Source organism: Podarcis tiliguerta (assembly GCF_965153285.1).
Source record: "Podarcis tiliguerta genome assembly, chromosome: 7".
NCBI lineage: Eukaryota > Metazoa > Chordata > Lepidosauria > Squamata > Lacertidae > Podarcis > Podarcis tiliguerta.
In genome coordinates this window covers 58,690,018-58,705,331 of record NC_139540.1, presented here as the reverse complement: position 1 = coordinate 58,705,331, position 15,314 = coordinate 58,690,018, and the positions used below count along the sequence as shown (strand labels likewise).

At 41.6% G+C, this 15,314-nt stretch overlaps 1 long non-coding RNA gene across 1 annotated transcript in view; it reads right to left on the bottom strand.

Moving 5' to 3' along the window:
* LOC310681768 overlaps positions 1-11,282 on the bottom strand; it is a 55,309-nt gene extending 44,027 nt beyond the window's left edge. Inside the window, exon 1 of the long non-coding RNA XR_014513600.1 lies at positions 11,242-11,282. This is a non-coding gene — a long non-coding RNA (uncharacterized lncRNA). The remainder of the gene's footprint in view (positions 1-11,241) is intronic.
* Positions 11,283-15,314: the final 4,032 nt, after the last annotated feature.

The following is a 15,314-nucleotide window of genomic DNA, read 5'->3' as shown; positions in this document are numbered from 1 at the left end:
ACTTTAACACTTAGGGTGGAACATCAGCCTACAGTGCACCTGAGGGCAGCATACTAGTTTAGTGGGTTCTGGGGGAGTTTGTAGGTTGCTGCTGCTCTTGGCTGTGCCATCAGAAGCTGCCATTTGAGGTAGCCACCTCAGAGTCTAATGGCAGAGCCGGCCCTGAGAGAGACACCTACAACCTTCCCTCAGGAAGGTTCTTTATTATAGGCAGGGGAGAGCATTCAAACGCGCAGGCCTTCAACTACAGTCTGAAATAGTGTAGCCTAGCAATAATACCGCCCCATGTGACTGCTCTGATAATTGGTTTATCTGCTCTAGAAGTGCAGGAGTATGATAAACCAGTTGTTTTCAGCATAGGTCTTTAATATTTTACTCCTCCTGTCATGAAGCAAATAAACAAAGATGACTCGAATATGATAATAAAATGAATTCAGAATGCACAGATGCACAAACAATTTACATAAGCAGAATGGGAAAATAAATCCTGAATTCAAGCAAACAAAATACTCCAGAGAAATATAAAGTGGCAGTGTGTGTGTGTGTGTGTGTGTGTGTTTGTGTATACACATAGTACATTTGAAATATAACTCAGTATGAACACTGAAAAAGTAATTAAATATGGCCTATTTTGTATGCTGAACTGGAAATGTTGGCTTTTCAAAATTGAAAAGAGGATGTAATGGTTTGCTGAACAGCACCTGTGGACACTGAAGAGTGTGGCCTGTTCTGCGAAAGGAAATGGTCAAATGTGTCTGGGGAGAGAAAAACAAAAGGAAGGCTTATCTAATATGCAACCACAGGACCACCGTGCCAGAGGTAACGCACACACAAAATTACAAGGACACTGAGCAAATTTGTTAGCTACACCAGCTCCAAGTTATTTTTTACCAGTGTTTTCTGAAATCTTGGCCAAAAGCACTTAAGGCACATATTTCAGGCTCTCGTTAGGTGGTCCTGGAAGCTCAGCTTCACATTTGGAGTTATGAAACAAATATATATGCAAGAGGACAGAGCAAAACAAACAGATACCACAAAAGAAAGGCATGGATATTATGTTTTGCTCGGTCCTCTTGTTTAGAGAAATAAGCATATTTGCAGTTTAAAAACTGGCCTGGCCTGTCCTGTTTCCAAAATGTAATAGCATTCTGGTGACTCAGCATATGTCATTATGCAATCTGCTTTCTTTCTCCTGCTAATCCTTGAGTCGTCAGAGTTAGGAATGGTGCCTTGGAAAGGAAAAGAGGTTCCTTTCCCCTGAAAAGTGAAGCTGTGGCTGTACCTTAAGACTTAATCCTGTGAGCTACTTTTCAACACCACCAGCTCATAGGATCCTGCGTAAAGAGAATCCTGCTACTGGCAGAAAGGCATAATTTGCACCGCTTCCCCGGTGCTGGGAACTGATCCAGGCATTTCCCCAGCTGCTGTGCTGCACACGGAGCTTACTTTGGCTTTTGTTAAATCCAGGGAATTTTGCAGTGGCCTATCACACAACACCCCGAGAGCCTATATTGTATGTAACATATATCAAAGGTACCAAGATGTCTCTGATTACCAGAACATACCTCCCCCTTTAAAAGAGTACAGTTCCCTAGAAGCCCATAGGATGGGTATTACATACACACTCCAGACAGCTGCAGCTCGTTTTACCATGTTTATCTTTGAAATCTAAATGTACTAGAACGAAACCAGAAAAGGCAAACCTGCAATCTGGAATATTGCCCCTGATTATTGTTTTCATAATGCTCTAACAGCTGGGACAACTTTCTTCAGGAGCTCCAGGGCATATACAGAGCTCATTTTTGCAAAAAAGGGCCTCTCATTCAGTTCAGAGTCAAGACTGTGTTGCTTCAATGCAAGCTCCATGCACAACATGATTTCCTCAGCGAACCACTGGAGCAGGAATTTCCATATGCAAATATATTTTCGGTTCTTTCGTTGCAAGGGGAAGAGGAGGAGGAGGCCGAACGCCTGAGAGGAGGAGCCACCGACTATTGAAGCCATGCTGCCACAGGGTTCAACCCCTGGCTCCTCCCAATGTCCTGACATCGTGGTATGATATCGTGCGTTGCTTGTACAACATCCCCCCGCCCCGTCTCCCTCGCAAGTTGGCGCTTCTACAGCGATCTTACGGTAGGCAAATACATTCCTTTTCTCCCCTGGCTTTTGGCTAATTAATCAATCAATCTACAGCCTTTTAAACTGTGGGGTGGGGTATTGCTTTCGTCATTATGTTACACATTTTTGTGTTTTTATATTGTAAACCACCCTGCGATCCTCAGGTGGCGGGCAGTAGAGAAATTAGATAAATAAAATTATGTGCAGGTTGCACAGATGTGTAAATAAAACCATATATCCGAAAGGCACCACAGTGCAGTGACCTTAATTCCAAGGAAACCCTGGCTAAGCGCCAAAACCCCAAAATCTCTCACTGCTCAGACATTGGGCTGCATGCACCAGAGTGCCCACGTTAATGACATCTTTAAGGAGCACCTCACCACCTTACCAGACAGTATATTTCTAGAATAAGGTAAATAGGAACAGCTTGAGCATATGGAATTGCAAGGAATAAATGTTCTTGGGCTCTGTAGAACATTTAACTGCTCATTATCTCTCTCCTCTTTTTACACACATACACACACACACACACACACACACACACCCCTTTTCCAATTTGCACTTATGTTCACAGGATCTGCTTTTTCATCTTACAACAAATGATGGCTTCTGGAACCAAGATTAAAACAAGTACCAGCGAGTGGAAAGTCTCCTAATGAGGCCTAATTGTTATTTAACTGAAAACCTATGTATAACCTATTCCCTGTCCCCACCCCCACCCCCCAAAAAGATCATTTAATTCCACAAAACATTAATTACATCCTGTCATACAAATGTCTACAAGATACACGCTGCTGCAAAGAGGAATTAAATAAGAGCCATGTTAACAAGGTTTTTTAAAAGTGCTTTCTGTTTCCACCCACCTACTCACCCCCCCCCCACACCTTTGAAAACACTCAATTTGGAAATACAGCTTTGCTAGGATTTACATACGCAGGTCTGGCAACTCTGTCATATTTACTGGAAGCATGACAAATGAAATGTTGAGGTTCTCTCGCAGAAAGCAAATTGTTTGCAAACATAGCTGCTCCAGGGAAATGAACAATTTCCATCTCCCTGGCCTGATGCAAGGTGATCTGAGTAGACTAAGACTGCTCAGGTAATTAAACTGGACCAAATTAACAGCAGGATTAACAGCCCGTGGGCTGTATCCAGCTAAATGATATCTAGAACAGACTCATGGCAATTAATAAACCTAAGTTAGTCATGTCCACTAATTTTAATGGGTTTACTCTGAGTAGGATTAACATTGGCTAGGACCCCATGATTTCAGTAACCCACAGCTTCTTGCATATTGCATTTAGGGTGGTTTCTTCACATACCTGGAAATGGGCTCTGGCTTCATATACCATAGGGGTGATATTACACATTTTATATATATCACAACCCTCAGAAACCCTCAGCTTCAGAAAGACAAAATTCAAAACTTGGTTATATATGGGGGGCGGAATTTGTGGAGCTGCTACAAGGTGTGGCTTGCAGGAGGGTAATTATGTTGTGAGACAAAAATGACTTATATTCTCAGTTTACGCCAATAAAACTCAGAGTCAAGAGGAGTTGGGAGTCCATTGTTGTTTATTGCTAGGCAATAGGTTACAGCCGAATTGTTTCGCAAAACTGCAACCCCGCTCAAGGGTCCTGGCGGTGGTATTTATAGCATTTCAAACAAAGGATTTCAATTTTCACCAATCACGTACATCATTACCTCGTTTCATGTTTAATACACATGTGCAATAAGTGTTAGCAATTTCTGCTGATTCAGCTCTGATTCCCAGCGCTTTCTGTTAAACTTCTAATTTCTGTTACATTGTGTTAGTATGCATGTTGGGAGCCTGTGTTACACATAGCCATTTGCACCATGTATCAATTTATGTTCTAGCTTATGAGCGGTATCTTTGTGATTCACATATTAGTTGTACTTCTGCCCCAATGGGGGGCAGCAACTTGCAAAATCATCAGTTTCATAAAGCAACAGGTTACCATAACTTCTCTATTAGAAGCACACTGAAGGATTTATAGGGGTTCACATTATCATATTTATTGTGGCCCTTTGGGCCACCACCAGAGTTACACAAGACAGGGCCTTCACAGTGCTGGCCCCTCAACTTCCTTAGAGAAATATGATTGTTTCTGCCTTTAGTTCTGTTGGTGCAAATGACTTCTGCACATGCGATGTAACTTCCTCTCCCTTTCCTGTTTCCTCCAGCTGCCCTGTGTGCAGTTCAAAGCCAGTTCCACTACTTTGGGGATCTTCTGGAGCACCCTTTGAGAGTGTGTAGAGGGAGGAGAGGAAACTGAAGCCCTGTTGCTCCCAGTGGAACCTTGTTGGCACAGCACAGGATACAACCCAATGTTTATAACTGGCCAGGTTAAACAAGAGACAATTACGATGACTCAGCCCTTCAGATTCTTAACTCCACAACCAGGGCAATCCGAGGGAGACTGTCTGGAAGCAGTTTCTCTAATTGTGGCTTGTTTAGTTTGGCCATTTTAATGGCCAACCTTGTCTGACTTGGCTCCCTTTAGAGCTCTTGCACCTCGGAAACAGCTGAGCGGGCTGTCCTTTTTCCTTTGTTTTCGCTTTGTTTGGTGGAGAAATTTCTGTCTGAATCAGGTAATGCTTTCATTGCTTTCAGCAAGGATAATAAAATAGTACAAAGTTAAGGCATAAATGGCAGAATACTGTTATAGAGTCATGCAGAATCCCCACCAGCTAGGAATTGGACCTCTTGAATATCTTGCAGGCTACAGGTTGGGGGGTATTTGGAAAAGAAGCCCACAGCAATCCCCCTTCCTGACTGGGCCCAATGCACAATGAGTTTGGGGGATTTTGTTTGTTTTTAATGGGTTTTCTAAATTATTGATTTCCTAGCCGCATCAAGTCTGTTCAGAGGTGGCATAGAATATTTTAAATAATAAATAAAGGAAGAAAAATAACTTTGTGCAGCTGCCCAATTTCTTGCCCTCTCCATTTCAGCCCAACTCACAGAGAATGACCTGTTATTCACAGTGTTTCTGGCTCCTGCAGAATTTAACACGTCCTTTAAGTTCCCCTGCTACTGATGCTTCCCATCCTGTGATTTGCAAAGACTGTTAACATAATAGGAACCAGTTGTGAAATTGGATGGGTAGAGAATTAACACTAACAGCCCATTTCTATGTGAATTGACTGAAAGTAAATTCCACTGCGTTCCATGGGACTTACTTACTCCTCTCCCTTGCCTTTAGCTGCTGAGATATGTTTTAGGCTCTACCTTCATTCTCTGTTTTAAATAGAAATTTTTGTGTTGTATTGTGCCTTTGTTTTATTTGATTCTCAACTGTACCACTGTTTTGTTGTAATCTGCCCAGGGCCTTTATGATGAAGGGTAGGTAATAAGCCCTATAAATAAATAACAAATAATAAGTGAGCAAAGGGTTGCACACTTGACAAGGAAAAAACATTTTAGCCGTAAGGACATAAGATGAGTCTGCAGGATCAGGCCAGTGGCATCCTGTTCCCACAGAGGCCAACCAAATGCCTGTGGGAAGCCTGCAAGCAGGACCTGGGTGCAACAGCACTCCCCACCACACCACTTCTGATTCCCAACAACTGGTAGTCAGAAACATACTGCCATCAACAGCGAAACATAACCATCAAGGTTAGTAGCCACTGATAGCCTTGTCCTCCACAAATGCCTTTTAAAGCCATCCAAAATGGCGGTCATCCCTGCCTCTCATGGCAGCAAATCCGATAATTCAACTATTCACTTTATGAAAAGCTATTTTCCTTTGTCTGCCCTGTTTATCCTCCACCATTCTGCTTCACTGGATGTCCCTGAGATCTCGTGTCACGCAAGAAGAAGGAAAAACTTCTCTTTATCCAATTTCTCCATATAGAGCCTTATTTTGTACACCATTTGTTACTTAGCTTAGAAGTAGGAGTGGGGCAGAGATAAATTAAGCCTGTATAAAGTGATGCTACCACTGCTCTGGGAGCCCAAAGTAAAACAAATCGCTTGCATATCATTGACATGTTGTGGCTCTCCACCTGGATGCTCTTGAAACTATTTCAGGTTCACGAGAAAGTATTCCTAGGGGTGACAGAAATCAGAAAAGCAACCTATTCTGTTTCAGGAACTTTCAGCTCGACTTAATTAAACACAGGTGCAGGCAAGATACAACAATGCCCCATCTTTTACATGTTCCTAAGCACTTCCCAGCATTTGAATAAATCTATGTTCAAACTGTCTTCAGAATTATTTGGTGGGGAAATGTCATGCTAGGCAAAGGAATCGTCTGAAAAGGTATGCACAAAATATGCGTATCTCTTCTCTAGGGGATATCTTCGCCTGATGCTCATTACCTGATTTGTTTCCCAGCGATGAACTCCCAATTCACCGAGGCTGTCCTCTGAGCATGTGCAACAGCTGCCTGAAGTGTACACACCACAGCTTAACTGCTGCCTCCTTTTGCAATTGGATGGAAGTTGTTATGAGGGAAAGCGCAACAAGCAAGAGTTCTTCTCAAGAATCTACAGAATACCTATGGATTGTGGCTAATGTCATGTGTTGAACACCAGGGGGGGGGGAGCCAGAGTAACTGGGAACAGGTACACCGCCAGGAATACAGTGGTACCTCGGGTTAAGTACTTAATTTGTTCCGGAGGTCCGTTCTTAACCTGAAACTGTTCTTAACCTGAAGCACCACTTTAGCTAATGGGGCCTCCCGCTACTGCCGTGCCACCGGAGCACGATTTCTGTTCTTATCCTGATGCAAAGTTCTTAATCTGAGGTAATATTTCTGGGTTAGCAGAGTCTGTAACCTGAAGCGTATGTAACCTGAAACGTATGTAACCCGAGGTACCACTGTATAATAATTGCCCTGCCAGAACATATCAAGGGTTAGTCTATTCCAGTACTCCAGTATTGGCCAGTTATGTGCTGGGGAAAGCTCACAGACGGGGCATATTTACCCCCAACATCCAGCACAGAAAGGTATAATGCTCTAATCATGAATGCTCCATTTGGTGTGTCATGGCTAATATTCTTTGATATATCTGTCTTCTGCTGCATCCCAGGCCGCTTTGGCAATATGTGATTCTGGAAAATCACATGGCATGCTTTAGACCCTCCCATATGAACTGCCTGATTCTGATGTTATCAGACAGATGAGCATGGGCAAGGACGTGGATCAACAACCACCCCACTTCTGAAAAGTAAGAATTGAAGGGTGTCCATCCAAGGCTGCTATGAGATGTTTTATGTACAGGAAGAAAGACAATAAAACATCTGGAGTCAGATTACACAGGCTGCTTAGTCTTTTTGAAAGTACATTTTCATCAAGACGTTATTGTTTTTTAGTATCAGCATAAATATTTCTTTATCCTGCAACTGCTAATTATATCAACATAAACTTAATTTGTAGTGATAATCACAGGGCTAATTTTGTACTGCTGCCAAACCTCATAACCAACACTTTGAGGCATCATGTAAATCCAGCCATTAGCAATCACGTAAATGCTCCCATTACCCATTACTGATATTGGCTAAAGAACTTTTTAATTGACTTCTTAAAATTTATGGCAGATGGTGCAGCCTGTGAGCTCGGATCCAGAGAGCATTTTTTTCATTATTCTTTGGCTTGTAAGTGTTTGGATGCCAGACATTGCATGTTGCACAATGCAATGTTTTAGGCTCAACACAAAATGAGACTTTGGAATCGGTAATATGAATCTGCAGCATGTGAAACAGAACCTCTTACCGTCGGCACTCTGTTTTAAAAAACATTAATGCAAAACATAGTATGGATGAAATACATCTCACAGCTCTCTATTGGAATAAACATGACTAGTTCGTTGGCTTGGGAATGCTTTGCACAAAACCTCATTTAAAGATTATGAGATGTTCTTCTGATCATTGCCACAACACCTTTACTCACTTACATCTGGCTCCATGAGTCAAGTTGTCTCCTTATTCCCCCCCCCCACTCCCCCCCACATTCCAGAGGCATAAACGGGATGAAGGACCCCTTTGTGCTGCATTAGCTTCCAATACGGTTTTGCACACTTTCCCTTGGCACCAGGATAATTGGCTTCAGGCACACATACACAATGAGGCCAGGCAAGCCGAGAAAGGCAAGCTGATGCTGGAAAGCAAGGCTGTGCTGCAACTAAGTTACTGCTATTTCCCGGCTATTTCCCACCCGCCTGGTAAATGGATTAGAATGCAAGTTTTTAGTCGAAAATATTTTGAGATGTGGTATATGCACCCATGCGTGGGTTGTGCAAAATAGCTGCCAGTTGCACCCTTCAAAGCTATAGGGAACTGGCCATAGGAGGGAAGAGCCAGTTGGACTGTTATTAGACTGGGAGTGGGATGCTCTAGGTTCAAATTTCTCTGCAGCCACAAAGCGCAGTTATTGAGCCTTTGGTTGGGCCATTGCCATCTCTCGGCTTAACCTACCAAACAGTGTGGACCAAATGTGAAAGGAGGAAGAACCCACCAACTTCACCTTGAAGTCCTTGGAGGAAGGTTGAGGTAAACATGTAATACATAAAGTTATTCAGGTTAATTCTGACTTGGTTATTTTTTTATAAGCATGTTGACTAAGACGTTCTGGCCTCATGAAGCATGGACATGTGTGGCATCAGGCAAGTGATTAGCTCTCACCCTCACTAAAGTGACTAACTTTTGCAGTGACTAACTTTGTGAGGATTACCGTATTTTTCGCCCTGTAGGACGCACTTTTTCCCCTCCAAAAATGAAGGGGAAATGTGTGTGCGTCCTATGGGGCGAATGCAGGCTTCAGGAGGGCCCCACCACCAGCCCCACAAGCTCAGGGGACAGCGGGGAGGCGGAACGCCGCCATCCCGCTGTCCCCCGACCTGGTTTGGAGGCTGGTGGCTCTTTGTGTTTTCAAAGTGCTCTTGTTTTATTGTTACCCCACCAGGGGTGCCCATCTCGCCCTAAGGATTGTGGGAGCCTGCAGCAGCAACATGGACATGCAGCATCACATGGTGCGTGTGATGTCACTTCCTACCACATCAGGATTCCCATTATCTGGGACTAGAGCTACAATCCTAAATTCAGTTAATGGGGAGCAAATCCCACTGGACATGTGGGGGCTTACTACTGAGTAAATATGCTTAGAAGTGTGCTGTAAATATGACAGTAAAATAATGCTCCGAAGAAACAAAAAATGGGCATTTTCAGAGAACCTATTGAGCACCTTGATTTGTTTGCAAAGGGGCTAGTCAATGTTAAATAATACATAATATGTAATATACTATAATATAAAAACACTGTGAGACAGCAGACATTAAAAACTTACTGATACAGGGCTGCCTTCAGATCAGGCAAAGCAAGTGTTTCCCCACAGTTTATGCATTTCCCCAAACGCTTTCCTTATTGCTAAATAAATAAATAAATAAATAAATATTTATTTTTTGCAGAAGTGGGTTTGTTGTGCAAAACCTCCCAGTTGGCTTTAACCTGAACTTGCTGATACGTGATTGAATCCCACACAAAAATAGTGACAGCCTGGAGGTACGCAATGTCTGAAAGTTGTGAATCCTTCAACTGCTGCTTGAAAAACACAAAAAGAAAACAAAAAATAATATATTTGTCATTTTTATGAGTCCCTGCTTTTCCTAGACTGGAGCCATCATCTCATTCCCTAGTTAGGCTTAGCCAGTATTTAGACTGGAAAATGTAACAGGCATGAATATACTGCCTCAGGAACTAACATATCTGTGTGATTTGGGCTGTAGCATTAATTGGTAAAAAAGCTTAAGGCTTACTTGATAAACTGAGTGCTGAAATATGAAGCAGAAAATATTTATTTCATTAAAAGAAAGACTCTTTTCACCACAACATGACCTTAAAATGGAGAGATTCAGGAGCTAAGATTGAACAATCTAAGAGTTCTTAGTTCCACAGCATGAGGTACCCTACAGTATCATCCTAAAGTTATTAGGTTTGAAATGTTGAAGGCATCCAGCAGTTTTATTTGTGATTTAAATTACTCATAAATCATTTTAGAAACACGTTAATGTATAACTTTGCTCAAAAGACACAAAATATTGTTGTGTGAGGTACATCATTTCCACAGAGAATATGTACTGCAGTTTTGTATTTGAGCACTGTGCATGAAAAGTAATAATTAAACATATTTCCCTTATTTAAGAAGTCCCTCTGATCACAGACACCCCCCTTTTCTTTTAAAATAATTATATTAGTTTAAAACAGGTTTTCATTAAGAGGAAGATAGATCATAATTGTTAGAAACAAAGTTTCAGGAAATGGTGCAATTTAAGGGCTTTTCCAGATGTAGTTTATTCAGAGGGACTGAAACATCCGGTTATCATCTTCCCACTGTGGAGAAATCACTGTTGGTCACAACTCAAAGCACAAACCCAAGATGCTGGAAAGTGGCAATTCTGATGTGAGCAATCGCAACTGTTCAAGTCTTTTGCTTTTGTGACTGTTTGCTGTGCTAGCAAACACAAGCAACTGTTTCAATATGAGCCTTTTAGGAATGGGGAGAAATTCGATCTGGCTCACAATTCAGGTGAACTTCCTGAATTCACATTTTCCAAGACAAGATGGGGACTGAAACACAGCCATCCATCAAAATTCACACTTCTCTGAATTTTGCAATGTACTTCTCTAGCCAAGCAATGTAGAAAAATTCATAAACCAGTTTAAATTGTGCATATAAATGCAAATATACCTTTTTAAAAAAAGGTATCCAAGTACATTACAATAGGGGAAATTGCTTTGCTCACATGTGTATGTTAGGAGAAATCTGCAATACAATGCTGATGAATTTTCACGAAAGCTTACAAAAATTGCAAACCGGTGTGGCTATGTGTAGAACTGAATTGAAAAATGAGAAACTGAGACAAACCAAAATGTATAAATTTGCATATCCCTACTGACACTGAAAAATGTTGTGAAAAACCCTGGGAGTTTTCTTTTCTCTCTCCTGTTTGTTTACCTTTTCTCTGACTGAAAACTCTTAGGGTTAACAGGGAGAAAATGAGGGGGAATAGCAACCTCACTTCTTCACTTCCTCCAGATGTTACAACAGGGCAAGTAGACTCCTGGTTTCCAGATCCCGTTGGAGGCTGCCAATATTTACCTTGAAATAGCAATGCTTCATAATGAGCCAGACTGTAGTCAATGAGGCCCACTCTGATAAACTCACACTGGCAGCTGCTCCAAGATCTCAAGGGAGGCTATTTCCTGAGATCCTTTCAGATGAAGATGCCAAAATTAAATCTGGGACTGTCTATGTGTATTATTTTCACCATACGATGGGTCCTACTAAGGAATGAACAGACCCACCCAGACTAAGGTCGTCCTGTTGCATTTCTGTGCAGATTTTAGTGCAGAAATTCAAGTGTTAACAAAAGCACTTATAAGACAGTCTCTATTTTTCAAAAAAATAAATAAATCCTGTTATAAAGCTTTAGCAGAACTTTTCCAGCTGCTCACAAGCAGAAGGAGACAGCGCTGCAAGCCTTGGACTGGTAAAGTGATCCACAGAACTGTATATTTTAAATAGTATTCCATGATCTGCTGCAGGCCCTGATCAGATCTTCTGGAATCCAAGTTTTGTAGATGCCTCCACCATCCCCTGTCCTGCTCAAGGTTTTTGAAAGATTCAGCCTCTGGCTTGCAGCTCCTGGACAATTGCCGATGAGGAAACACAGTCCTTGGTCTGAAAAAGTTCCCACACACCACTTACGAGGGTGTAAGCCCCACTGAACTCAGCAGGACAAATGTTGAAGTAAACTTGCATAGAATTGGCTGCAAGTGGGTGTAGAGTATTCTGTGGTGAGAGCAAGCTAGAATGGCATTGGTGATGAGGAGGAGTATGATACAGGCAGGGGGTACATATTCACAGAACATTTGTGGTGAAGTGGGGAGTTATTGAGCAAAACCCCAGTCATCCATTATCCAAGAAGTTGCTCTTAAAATGGTGTTGTGTTACGTTCATCATGTTTTGCTTGAGCACATCTGTCTCAGCCAGATTTCCACACATAGTGATTGCAAAAGCTTGCATAAATTATTTGTTTCCTCCTCTCTCTCGCTTTCTTTTCTTTCTTCTACCAGTTTCAGTGTTTGCTTTTAATATTTTGACAGCTTTTTTTAAAAAATGCCTCTCGTATCACTAAACACATTTTTAAAATTTCCGGCATGACGTTGGTTAGTATTATCTTAACAGATTATTTTTTTCTGTTTCAAAAAGTTTGCCTTTTAAATATATAAGTGCTGGCTCTAATTGAAATTCCTTCATAGTCCCTTTCAGAATTGTCAAAATTCTAAAAGCTGTTGATGGGTGAAGCCTGGAAGTTGCCATGGCGACTGTCTCCCTTGCTAGGAAGACAGTTATCTTACGAGATCCTGACTGGACATCTTTGGCACCTGAGGAGCTTGCTGGTCTTTTTGAAAACAGATGCATGTTATTAAGCATGATATTTTATTTTATTTTAAAAGCATCTAATATAACCCAGCAAGCATCAGTACATGAGAAGGAAGAGGAAGTGCAGACTTTCGTATGAGGCTCTTCATTGTGGAAGATGAGAGGCACATGACAAATATGTTAATACCCGCTGATCTGATTTCACTGTTGACCTTTTTATGTGAATAGCTTCAGAATGGCATTAACATCAATCACTTCAACTGTGACAGAATACGAGGTGGGGTGACAGAGTCCTGATTCACTTGCGAGCTAACAAGATGTGTCTGGGAATAAGTCATAAATGAGCAGAGGCAGCTCCAATACACCCACACGTGTTTGCTTGGCTTTCCTGTTTAGCTCGCACTAGATAGCGGGATTAGTTAAATAGGACACCCACATATGACCTGGCCCTGAAAGGTTCTGAAACATTGCTGCCTTCTCTGCTCCCTCCTTTTTTTTCTACTTGGAGTACTCATTACATCCTAAATCTCAGTGAGTAAATCTGGGGCAGCACCAATTTAGACAGCAAGTGTGTGTTGGCGGGGAGAAAGTGTTACGCTGAAGAACACTCAATGCACACACAAACAGCCCTTCACACAGAAAACTAAATTCTAGCTTTTGTGGAATTTTAAATGATTTTATTTCATTCTAGCTTTTTTGGAATTCCTTTTTTTTTTTTTTTTAATTTGGTAGGCAGCAGCATGCTGTTAAATAATTCTGCTCCCCGCACTCCAACAACTGCAGTGGCACGGCCTAGACAGAGGCTCTAGGCTGCTGTTGCCTGATCTCGTTCATAATTATTGGGCTATTTCACTAACATCTGCTGGCTTGCTTGTCATATCGGTAATATCTGGGGTTCATTGGCACTAGAAAGTTGTACCTTTCTGGAGAACCAGAAGAAAATTGTTAACAAGGGCCTGTTTACAAGCTTCATCCATCAGCTCTTACATACATGAGGTCATTCTCTTAAGTCATTTCCAGCTGGCAAGTCCTTTGAACTCTGCCAGACAGACTCTTCTACAGGTGTCAACTGTGTAGTAAAGTCAGTCACTAGAGTCAGTCCCTGCAGGTTTTGATTTTTTGTTTTTGTTTTTTAAAAATGCATTATAAGTTACAAGAAGTGGGAGCACTGGGTAGGGGGATGCATGGAGCATACAGCACATGAAACTGAAAAGCTGTGTCAGACAAGCCATACAACTGCATGGAAAATAACCTTTTCAGTTTCAATATGGAAGTGTTAAGCAATGTGAAAAATAAGGTGTGTGGACGGAAATGGAATAACACATATTTTAGAGATTTTAAAAACCTTAAAGGAAATGTTGACCACTGTAATTCTATTCTGAATATCTATTCTGAAAGGGACTGCATCCCCAGTTGTGTCCAGATGAGGGCATTATGTCACAAATGGGTTGTTCAGAACTGATTTTTCTGTGTGTGCAATTGGCACATGAGGGTCTAACACTCCCATTTTTTTCCACTCACCATATTCATTGAAATTCTGTTGTTTGTCATCCACACTAACTGGATGGAGCTTAGCAGAAAATATGCTGGATATCTTTTTGATTTGATTTTGTTTCTTCCCTCGGTCACTCCTCCCCTCCTTCACCCAGTTAATTTAGAGGATTAAACTGCAGCAGTTTGCTTGTTTTTTATATTATTATTACGCTAAATCAGAATTCCTCTCTCCCAGTCTTCTCCTGCTGATGTCCACCAGCCAACATTAGCTTAAAGCACCTCAGGCTCCAATTGGGTTGCTGATAAGTGGGAGCAGAAATCAAATCAGTCCTTGTGTTTCAGTTCATCTATTGTTTCCAAGGTGAGAATTGGGTAAGGTTTGCCTTTAAAAGCGAACTGAATCAAATCTCTCCCCCACATCTAGGCATAGTATTGCAACAAAAAGTAAGATTCCAAAAACAGAATTCACATGGCACTTCAACATGAGGAAGTACAGTGGTACCTTGGGTTAAGTACTTAATTCGTTCCAGAGGTGCGTACTTAACCTGAAACTGTTCTTAACCTGAAGCACCACTTTAGCCAATGGGGCCTCCCGCTGCCGCCGCACCGCCGGAGCACGATTTCTGTTCTTATCCTGAAGCAAAGTTCTTAACCTGAAGCACTATTTCTGGGTTAGCGGAGTCTGTATCCTGAAGCGTATGTAACCTGAAGCATATGTAACCCAAGGTGCCATTGTACAGGGAAACACAACACTTTCTTAAATACAGAATAGCAGTGGGATACAAGCCTCTCTGACTTCATTAGCAAAAAGTGCCACTCCTTACCATAATGTGTGCACAACCACCTCTAAGTTGTCATTTTCATAACTGCAGAGGTCCAGATAATTCCATATGAACCAGAGCAGCGTTTTCTTTATGAAACATTCAATAAAAGGAGCAGATTTTTACACATATTCTCACAAAAAATGCTTGGGATGGATTGGGGAACTCTTGTTTATGAAGGATGGCTGGAGTTTTATTTTATTAGCTGCGGCTGCGGGCAGTCTTGGACTAGAACTATTACAGTCCTCATACCCCCCTAATTAATAAGCTCCATTGCTGCAGTATTTCCTTTTCGAAACTAATTTAGATATGTCAAGTCTGCAATTATTTTGAGAATGATGTGCCTTGATACTTATTCATCTTCCCTCCTCCTTGCTGAGAAAATAATACCGTCAGCTTTAAACACCCTTTGAAGTCTGCTTTAGATTTTGATTGAAATTTCGAAACAAAGTAACCAAAAGCTTCCCTTTC